Source organism: Orycteropus afer, unplaced genomic scaffold (assembly GCF_000298275.1).
Source record: "Orycteropus afer afer isolate SDZICR_OR568_19922 unplaced genomic scaffold, OryAfe1.0 scaffold00013, whole genome shotgun sequence".
NCBI lineage: Eukaryota > Metazoa > Chordata > Mammalia > Tubulidentata > Orycteropodidae > Orycteropus > Orycteropus afer.
The window spans coordinates 76585-87440 of NW_006921600.1; positions in this window are offsets into that span (position 1 = coordinate 76585).

Genomic DNA, 10856 nt, shown 5'->3' on the forward strand with positions numbered 1-10856 from the left:
ACAAGGAGGGGTCGCTATGAGTCGGGTCCGACTCCTCAGCATGTAACAACAACAACAACATATCACTATTTAGTCCCAAACTTTTTCTACATCTTGAAGAGAAACTCAGTATTCCTAAATAATAATTTTCATTTCCTCTTCCTCCAGGACCTAGTACCCACTAATAAACTTTTGTGTCTGTGCATTAACCTATTCTAGCTATTCATATACATGGAATCATACACTATGATCATACTGTATCAATCATACTATATCAACGTTGTACCAATACCAGGCAACTTTGACTACTATAGCTGTATAGTGAGTTTTAAGATTTGGGAGTGTGAGATCTCCTACTTTGTTTTTCTTCTTCAATAATGATTTGCTTATCGGAGGTGTCTTTCCTTTCCATATAAAGTTAGTGATTGCTTTTTCCATATCCTTAAAGAATGTTGATGAGATCTGGATTGTAATTGAATTAAATGTATAGATGGCTTTGGGTAGAATTGACATTTTCACAATGTTCAGTCTTCCTATCCATGAGCATGGGATGTTCTTCCATTTATGTAGATCTCTTATGGTTTCTTGAAGTAGTTTATATATATATATATATATATATATAGTTTTCTTTGTATAGGGCTTTTGTGCCCTGGTAAGATTTATTTCCAAGTTTTTTATTTTTTTGGTAGCTATTGTAAGTGGTTTTGATTTCCTTATTTCTTGTTCAGCAATCTCTTTGCTGGTGTAGAGGAATCCAACTGATTTGTGGATGTTGATCTTATATCCTGCCATGATGCTAAATCTCTTAATTAGTTCCAGTAGATTTTTGACTGAGTCTCTTGGATTTGCTAGGTATAGGATCATATCATCAGCAAATAGGGATAGTTTGATTTCTTCCTTACCAATTTGGATGCCTTTGATTTCCTTCTCTTGCCTTATTGCCCTGGCCAGGACTTCCACTACAATATTGAACAGAAGTGGTGATAGAGGACATCCTTGTCTGGTTCCTGTTTGCGAGGGGAATAGTTTCAGTTTCCCTCCATTTCAAATAATGTTGGCTGTTGCTTTTGCATATACACCCTTTGTTATATTGAGGAATGTCCCTTCTATTCCTATTTTGCAGAGAGTTTTTATCAGGAATCAGTGTTGAATTTTTTCAAATGTCTTTTCTGCATCTGTTTATGCGATCATGTGGTTCTTTTCCTTTGTTTTATTTATGTGGTGATGATGTTGATGGTTTTTCTTATGTTGAACCATTCTTGCATACCTGATGTGAACCCTATTTGGTCGTAATGAATTATTTTCTTGATATGTTGTTGAAGTCTATTGACTGGAATTCTGTTGAAGATTTATGCATCTGTATTCATGAAGGTTATTGGTCTGTAGTTTTCCTTTTTAGTGATGCTTTGCCTGGTTTTGGTATCAAGGTTATGCTTGCTTCATAAAATGAAGTTGGGAGGATTCCATCTTTTTCTATGTTCTGCAGTAGTTTGACTACGATTTCTTCTTTGAATGTTTGGTAGAATTCTCCAGTAAAACTGTCTGGGCCAGAACTTTTTTTGTTGGTAATATTTTAAAGATATGTTCAATTTCTTCTTTTGTGATAGATCTGTTCAACTTTTCCACCTCAGTCTGTGTCAGTTAAGTAGTGTGTTTCTAGAAATCTATCCATTTCTTCTAGATTTTCAAATTAGTTGGAGTACAGTTCTTCATAGCATCCTGATATTATTCTTTTTATTTCAGTTGGTTCTGTTGTGATGTCTCCCATTTTGTTTCTTATTGATGTTATTTGCATTCTCTCCCTCTTTTCCATTGTTAAATTTGCCAGTGGTTTTTCAATTTTATTAATATTTTCAAAAAACTAATTTCTAGTCTTATTGATATTTGCTATTGTTTTTCTATTTCATTGATTTCTGCTTGACTCTGTTATTTCCTTTCTTCTGGTGACTGTAGGCTTTTCTTGCTGTTCTTTTTCTAATTGTTGGATATGTTGGGCTAAAGTGTTGATTTTGCCCTTTTTTCTTTTTTGATGTGTGTAACTCTTTGAGGAAACACCAATTTTTATTTTCCACAGTGGCTGTACTATTTTAAATTCACATTAGCAATGGCAAAGGGTTCCAATTTTTCCATATCCTTACCAATCCTTGTTATTTCCTATTCTGTTCATATCTCATTGTGGTTTGATTTGTGTTTTCCTAATAACTAATGTGATTGAGGATCTTTTCATGTGCTTGTTGGCTATATGTATATCTTCTTTGGATAAATAGCTGTTAAAGTGCCTTGCCTATTTGTTGTATTGAGTTGTTTGTCTTTATGTTGTTGAATTGTAGAATTCTGGATATTAAACCCATATCAAATATAAAAACCAAAAACCAAACCAAACTCACTGCCATTGCATCATTTGTGCTCATAGTGACCCCCACTGGGTTTCTGAAGCTGTAAATGTAGATTTCTCTGTCTTCCTTCTGTGGAGCATCTGGTGGGTTTGAACCACTGACCTACTGGTTAGCAGTCAAGTGGCTTATCCACAATGCCACCAGAGCACCTATATCAGATAAAAGGTTCTCAATTATTTTCTTCCTGTGTCCTCATTTTTGAAGAACTGTTTTTCTAAACATAGAATTCTTGGTTTACAGTTTGTTGTTTTGTTTTGCTTTGCTTTCTTTGTTTTCATTTTAAATATGTCATCTCATTGTCTTTTGGCCTTCATAGTTTTGGATGATAAGTTGGCTGTTAATCATATTGAGAATTCCTTGTATACAATGATCCACTTCTCTCTTGCTTCTTTGATGATTCTCCACATGTCTTTGTTCTTTAAAGAGCTGGATTTTAAATATCTTGTTGTAGATATCTTTGGATATATCCTACTTGGAGTGTGTTGGACTCCTGGATGCTTCTTTTTTGTTCCTTTTATAATTTTTATCACTTTATTGATATTCTCATTTTGCTCATGCACTCTTTTACTGATTTCTTTTTGTTCTTGTATGTGTTTTCCTTTAACTCTCTGAGTATATTTAATGAAGTCATTTGAATGTGTTTGCCCAGTAGATCTGTTATCTAGGTTCAGAGACAGTTCTGTTGCTTTATTTTGTTCTTTTGAATGAATCATACTTTCCTTATTCTTTGTATGCTTAGTCTTTTGTTGTTGTTGAAAACTGGACATTTGAATATTACAATGTAGTAACTCTGAAAATCAGGTTCTCCCTCCTCCCTAGAGTTTGCTGTTTTTAATTTATTTTTACTAGTAATAGCTGTTGTTGTCCATTCATTTAGTGACTTCCCTGACTATTTTTGCAAATCACCAACCTGCCTTGTTTTGTGTAGTCAATAACATCTCTGGACCTAAGCTTGTTTTCAGCTAGTATTTTGACAGAGATGCCAGGTGAGCAGAAAAAGAAAGAAAAGAAAAGAAAAGAAATATTTTTCCCAATCTTTCCATATTGGCTCTGGAGGTACTTAACCAGACTTGCATTTAGCCCATAGATCAGTACAGGGTCTTTTCAGGTATTTTCTGAGTATGTATCTTGCCCAGGGCATGTCTCTATCTTTCTAAATGCCCCTGTATGTACAGGTTCTATTGATTGGCCTAATTTAAGCTCTCCCTTTGGTTTTTACTTCTAGTCCTGAAGCATCTATTGTATGCCTCAGCCACACTCTTCAGTCCCAGGCAGTTACATAAAGTTGCATTTTTTTAAAAATTCCTGTCACTTTTCCAACCTCCATGAAATCTGAGATAGGCCAAATAGAGAAGAGTACCTTGATTCTTCCCTGGAGGTAGCCATCAGACAGATTGTTGTTGTTGTTATATGCCGTTGAGTCAAACCCGACTCATAGCAACCCCTCCTTGGGTTTCCGAGGCAGTATCACTACGGAAGTAGGATTGCCCGACCTTCTTTCCGGGGAGTGGCTGGTGGGTTTGAACTGCCAGCCGTCTGGTTAGCAGGCAAGTGTCTTAGCCACTATGCTACCAGAGCTCCCTCAGACAGATTAGAACATGCTAATTTCAAGGAAAAGAAAAAAAAAAACTCTTCTGTCAGGAGTCAGAGACGCACTCTCACTTGAGAAATTTGACCACAGCTTTAAGACAGCCACTGAGATAGGGAGTGGGTGATGTCAAAGCATGTACACCACCAAAGATTTCCTGCCATTTTGAAGTTGTCTTTTTCTTAATGTAGTATTTGCTTGCTTGTTGTAAAAATTCGACTGATTGCCAGAGTTCTAAAAATTTTGGCTACATCAGTTTCTGTTTCTTTTATTGGTGTTTTTCTTTTGGTGTTGTATGCCTCCATCTTGATCTATATATGCATCTTAACACTTATTCTCCTAAAATATGAAAATTTATCCAGTAAAACTGAAAGGCAAAATATAAAATATAATTCATATTTACCTAAAATTGAAATAAAAATATTTAAAGGTGAAAAAGTTCAGTGCTCACCTTGTTTTGTAAACAATAACTTTTTTTCCATTTTTGTTGTGATTTCGGTGAAAGTTTACAGAGCAAATTCATTTTCCATACAGCAGTTCACATACACTGTGTCTCATGACATTGACTGAAATTTACCACAACTCAATAGCTCTCCTCTTCCCAATAGTAAGTTCTTCCCTGTGTCCTTCCCACCCATGCACTCCTGCCCCCCGAGCTGTCTCCTTGTGCATATTCTCCCTTCTATTCTCCCATGATTGATCACTCCAAGGACTGTATCCACCCAATGTAAATGTTCAGCTCATATGCCTGTCTTTTGTTTGGATGGAAGCAACAGGAGTGGGTTCAATTCCAGACCTGAAGGGCAGCAAGGGGCCATGGTCTCAGGGTTTTCACAAGGCTCTATCAGACCAGCAAATCTGGTATCTTCTCTTTTTTTCATGATTTTGAGCTTTGTTCCACACTGTTTTTCTACTCTGTCCAGGATCTCGTACAAAGATCCACCTCCAAATAGTTGACAGTGGTAGCCAGGCACCATCTAGTTCTTCTGGCCTCATAGTCATATAGGCTGAGGATCAGTCGCATGGTGTAACAGTCCCTTGGACTAATTTTTCCATACATCTTTGTTATCCTTCATTCTTCTTTGCTGTAGATGAGGAGAGACTCATCATTGAATCTAGATGGTTGCTTGCAAGCTTTTAAGATCCCAGTTGCTACTCACATGTAAGATGTGGAACAAAGTTTTGTGTAGTATGTTATGGCAATTGAGCTTGATGTCCCCTGTGACCATGGTCCTGAGCTTACAGGTCCAACAGCTTGTTCCTCTGGGTACCTGGCTGTGACCAAGAAGTGACAACATTTTCCTTGTCAGCTCTACTATAGACTTGGAAATTCTTATAGAGCATACCAATACATTTGTAGAAACATTGTCTGACAACACTATACATGGTCATGGACACATTCCCCCCTGCATAGACATACCTGATCATTCAGCCTGTCCACCCATCTATCTACTTGTATATCAATGTTTGTCATCACAGAAAATGCAGTATTGCATGTACAAAAGGGTTCATCTTTGTTGTCTGTACCTCCCATGCACCTCTCTAGGTCTTCTTCTTCCTCAATGCCACCGTGTTGATCACTCACCTTTGGTACATTGTCCTTCTCTTCACCCAAATCAATACTTGTCTCCACCTATCTAGCAGTGTCCCCCACCCTCACCCCATGGCTGGTAACCAAAAAGAACATTTCCTTCCATATATAAACCTTTCCTTGACATTTTACAATAATGAGCTAGTACAACATTTGTCCTTCTGTGATTGAACTTTTTCACTCAGCATTATGTCCTCCAATTTCATCCATATTATGAGATGTTTTGCAGATTCTACGTTATTCTTTAGAGTTGCATGGTATTCCATTGTGCGTATGTACCATAGATAGGTTATCCATTCTTCTGTTGATGGACACCTAGATTGTTTCCATCTTTTGCCTATTGTAAATAGTGCTGCAATGAATATGAGTGTGCATATATCTGTTTTTGTCCTGGTTGTCATTTCTTTAGGATATATACCTAGTAATGGAATTGCTAGGTCAAATGGTATTTCTAATTCCAGCTTTTTAAGGAATCACCATACTGCTTTCCACAGTGGTTTTATCATTTCACAGTCCCACCAACAGTGTATGAAAGTCCCAATCTCTCCACATCTTCACCAGCTTTTGTTCTCTGTTTTGTTGAACTTTGCTTCTAGTGCTGGAGCAAGATGGTATCTCATTGATGTTTTGATTTGCATCTCTCTAATGGCTAATGATCATGAATATTTCTTCATGTGTTTATTGGCCACCTGAATATCCTCTTTGGTGAAGTGTCTATTCATGTCTTCTGCCCATTTTTTAATTGGATTTTTTGTCTTTTTGTTGTTGAGGTGTTGGAGTTTTCTATAAATTTTAAAGCTAAGTCCCTTGTCAAATACGTCTTTGGAAATATTTTTTTTTTTTCCCAGTCTGTAGGATCTCTTTTAATTCTTTTGGGGAAGTCTTTGGAAGCACATAAAAATTAAATTTTTGGAAGGTCCCATTCATCTATTTTATCTTCTGCTGTTTGTGCATTTTGGGTTCTGTTGATTATCTATTAATGACATATATTAGGGACCCTAACTTTTCCCCTATTTTTTCCTTCAGGAACCTTATAGTTTTAGGTTTCACCTTTCAGTCTTTGATCCATCTGGAATTACTTTTTGTGTATGGTATGAGGTACAGATCTTATTTCATTTTTCTGCAGATGGATATCCAGCTTTACCAGCACCATTTGTTAAACAGAAAATCTCTTTCCCATTTAATGGATTTCAGCCCTTTGTCAAAGATCAGCTGACTATACATCGATGGATCTGTTTCTGAGTTCTCAATTCTATTCCATTGGTCTATGTGTCTGTCATTGTACCAATACCAGGCAGTTTTGACTATTGTGGCTGTAAAGTACGTTTTGAGATCTGGCAGTGTGAGACCTACTACTTTGTTCTTCTTCTTCAATAATGCTTTGCTTATCTGAGGTCTCTTTCCTTTCCATATAAAGTTAGTGATTGGTTTTTCCACATCCTTAAAGAAAGTTGATGGGGTCTGGATTGGGAGTGAATTGAATATACAGATTGTTTTGGGTAGAACTGACATTTTCACATTGTTCAATCTTTCTATCCAGGAGCATAGTATGTTTTTCCATTTATGTATATCTCTTACTGCTTCTTGAAGTAGTCTTTTGTAGTTTTCTTTGTACAGGTGTTTTGTACAATAAAAGACTTATTCCAAAGTATTTTATTTATTCATTTTTTTATTTTTTGGGGGTAGCTATTGTAAATGGTATTGATTTCCTTATTTCTTGCTCAGCAATCTCTTTGCTGGTGTAGAGGAATCCAACTGATTTTTGCATGGTTGTCTTTTATCCTGCCACTATGCTGAATCTTTCAATTAGTTCCAGTAGATTTTTTACTGAATCTCTAGGGTTTTCTAGGTATAAGATCATATCATCAGCAAATAGGGATATTTTGACTTCTTCCTTACCAATTTGGATGCCTTTGATTTCCCTTTCTTGCCTTATTGCCCTGGCTAGAGCTTTCATTACAACGTTGAATAGAGGAGGTGATAGAGGGCATCCTTGTCCGGTTCCTGTTTGTTAGGGAAACAGTTTCAGTCTCTCTTCACTGCAAATAATTTTGGCTGTTGTTTTTACATATATGCCCTTAATTGAGAAATGTCCCTTCTATTCCTATTTTGCTGAGAGTTTTTTTTTTTTTTTTTAAATCAAGAATCAATGCTGAATTTTATCAAATGCTTTTTCTGCATCAATTGATATGATCATATGGTTCTTTTCCTTTGTTTCATTTATGTGGGGAATAACGTATGAACCTCACTTGGTCACAATGAATTATTTTTTGGATATGTTGCTAGAGTCTACTGGCAAGGATTTTGTTGAAGATTTTTGCATCTATTTTCATGAAGGATATTGGTTTGTAGTTTTCCTTTTTAGCAATGTCTTCGCTTGTTTTGGTGTCAAGGTTATGCTTGCTTCATAAAATGAATTTGAGAGGATTCCATCCTTTTCTACATTCTGGGAATTGTTTGTGTAAGATTGGTGTCCTCTGAACGTTTTGTAAAATTCTCCAGTGAAACCATCTGGGCTAGGACTTATTTTGTTGGTAATTTTGTTATGACCTATTTGATTTCTTCTTCTCTTATGGGTCTGTTCAACTTTTCCTCCTCAATCTGTTAGATAAGTTAGTTAGGTAAGTCGTATCTTTCTAGAAATCTGTCCATTTCTTGTAGTTTTTCAAATTTGTTGAAATACAGTTCTTAAGACTATCCTGATATTATCTTTTTTATTTCAGTAGGTTCTGTTGTGATGCCCCAAAATTTGTTTCTTATCTTTGTTATTTATATTCTCTCCCTCTTCCTTTGTTAAATTTGCCAGTGGTTTGCCTATTTTAATAAGCTTTTAAAAAAACCCAACTTCTCATCTTGTTGAATTTTTCTATTGTCTTTCTATTTTCTGTTTCATTTATTTCTATTTGAATCTTTGTTATTTTCTTCTGGCGACTGTAGGCTTTTCTTGCTGTTTTTTCTTTCAAATTGTTGGAGATGTTGGTATATGGTGTTTATTTTGGTTCTTTTTTCTTTTTTGTTATGTGCATTTTTTTTTTTTTTTTTTTGCTATAAATTGGCCTCTGATCACTGCTTTTGCTGTGCCCTAGACATTTTGTTATGCTGCGTTTACATTCTCATTTGTTTCATGGAATTTTTTACATTCATTTTTCATTTCTTCTAGTACCCAGTTTTCTTTAAGGAGGGTGTTGTTCAGTTTCCACGTTTGCTCTTTTTCCAATGATCTTCCTGTTGTTGATTTCTAATTTTATAGCATTGTGATCTGAAAAGATGCTTTGCAATATTTCAATGTTTTTAAATTTATTAAGGCTTGCTTTATGACCTAAAATATGGTCTGTCATGGAGAATGTCCCATGTGCACTGGAAAAAAAATGTATATTGTGCTGTTGTTGGGTGAAGTGTTCTGTAGATGTCTATAAGGTCAAATGAGTTGATTGCATTGTTTAGTTCTTCTGTGCCTTTATTGAATTTCTTTCCATTTGTTCTATCTTTCATTGAAAGTGGTGTATTAAAGTCTCCTATTATAACTTTGAAATCATCTATTTGGCCTTTCAGTTTTATTAAAATCTGACTTACATATTTGGGGCCTTTTTCATTAGCTCCATAGATATTTATTATGGTTATATCTTCTTGCTCAATTGATTCTTTAATCATTATATAATTTCCTTCCTTGTTTCATATGGTGGTTTTTGTCTTAAAGTCACTTTGATCACAAATTAATATTGCCACTCCTGCTCTTTTTCAGTTGCCATTTGCTTGATATATCTTTTCCAACCATGTGTTTTTTTGTGGTGTTCCTTGTTTCTTTGTTTTATATAATTTTCTGTGCTGAGCTCATTATGTTTTTGAATTGTGTTATCATTTCCTTTGTTGCTAGTGCTTTAGTGTTTGCTAAATATTTGTGTTAGTCCTCTTTTTTTATTGTGACATGAAGGTTTATCATTTTTCCTGGAGGTTACCCTGTGATTCATAATTTTATCCTAAAGTTTAGAACACTCCATTCTATCTCTCTTGACTTCCTCACCATTTAGAAGTTCTCTTACTATACTATTTTTTCCCTCTTTTTGGTTTGTAGTTGCCCTAATTTACCAATTGATGCCTCTGGTTTACTGTTTACAATCTTGTAAGCTTAGTTTACTTTGGATACCTCCATAACTGGGTTGGTTTCTGGGTTATGTCATAATGTGTATTAATTGTCAGATGTTGTTTGCTGTTACTGGTTCTCTGTTCAAAGGACTCCCTTTAGTATCTCTTGCAAGGTTGGGTTGGTTTTAACAAATTCCCTTAATTTCTTCTTTTCTGGATATCTAATTTCACTATCATATTTGAGGGATAATTTTGCTGGATATATAATTTTTGATTGGAAATGTTTACTCTTTCAAGGTTTTATACATACCATCCCATTGCCTTCTCTCTTGCATGCTGAGAAATCAGAGCTTAGTCTTATCGTTTGCCCTTTATAGGTAAACTTTTTTTTTTTTTCCCCATGCTGCTTTCAGGATTTTTTCTTTGTCTTTGGTTTTGGTGAGTTTAATAATGATATGTCTTGGTGATTTTCTTTTGGGGTTTATCCTGTTTGGGTTTGTTGGACTTCCTGAATGGATATATTCTCATTTTTCATCAATCAGGGAATTTCTCTTCCAACAAATCTTAGACAATTTTCTCAGTGGTTTTATTTTTCTCTTCCTGTTCTGGTATTCTGATTACACATAGGTTATTCTTTTTTGATGGTATCCCACATGAATCTTAGAGTTTTTTCATTTTGATTTTATATTTTTTCTGATTGATCCCTTTCCAAATAAGTATTCAGATATCTGTTTTCAATTTCATTAATTCTGCCTTCCATTGATTCAATTATCCTCCTTTTCCACTCAATGTATTATCTATTTCTGAAAATTGAGAGTTAATATTCTGGATTTCTATCTGTAGATTTTGTATCATTTTTAATTTTTCATTTATTTTGTTATTTTGTTCTTATGTTTTCTTCAAAAATTGTTCTAGGGTTTTGTCTGTATTTTTCTTTAATTTTGTCAGTGTTTTCCTTCATCTGTCTCTCAATCCTTTGAAAGTACTTAAATATAATTCTTCTGAATTCCTTATCAAGGAGTTTCAATGCTGCTTCTTCCTTAGGGAAGTGTTCTTGGTCTGTATCCTGCTGCCTGTTTCTTCTGCTTTATCTTGCTTCTTTGTGTGGGCTGTGATGGTCTGTTGTCTCTAACACATGGTGACTTTTTTTATTTATGTGTAATTGGTGATTGTATGTTGGAGTGATTCACCCAGGATTTTCTTTTTCTTTTTTTTTTTT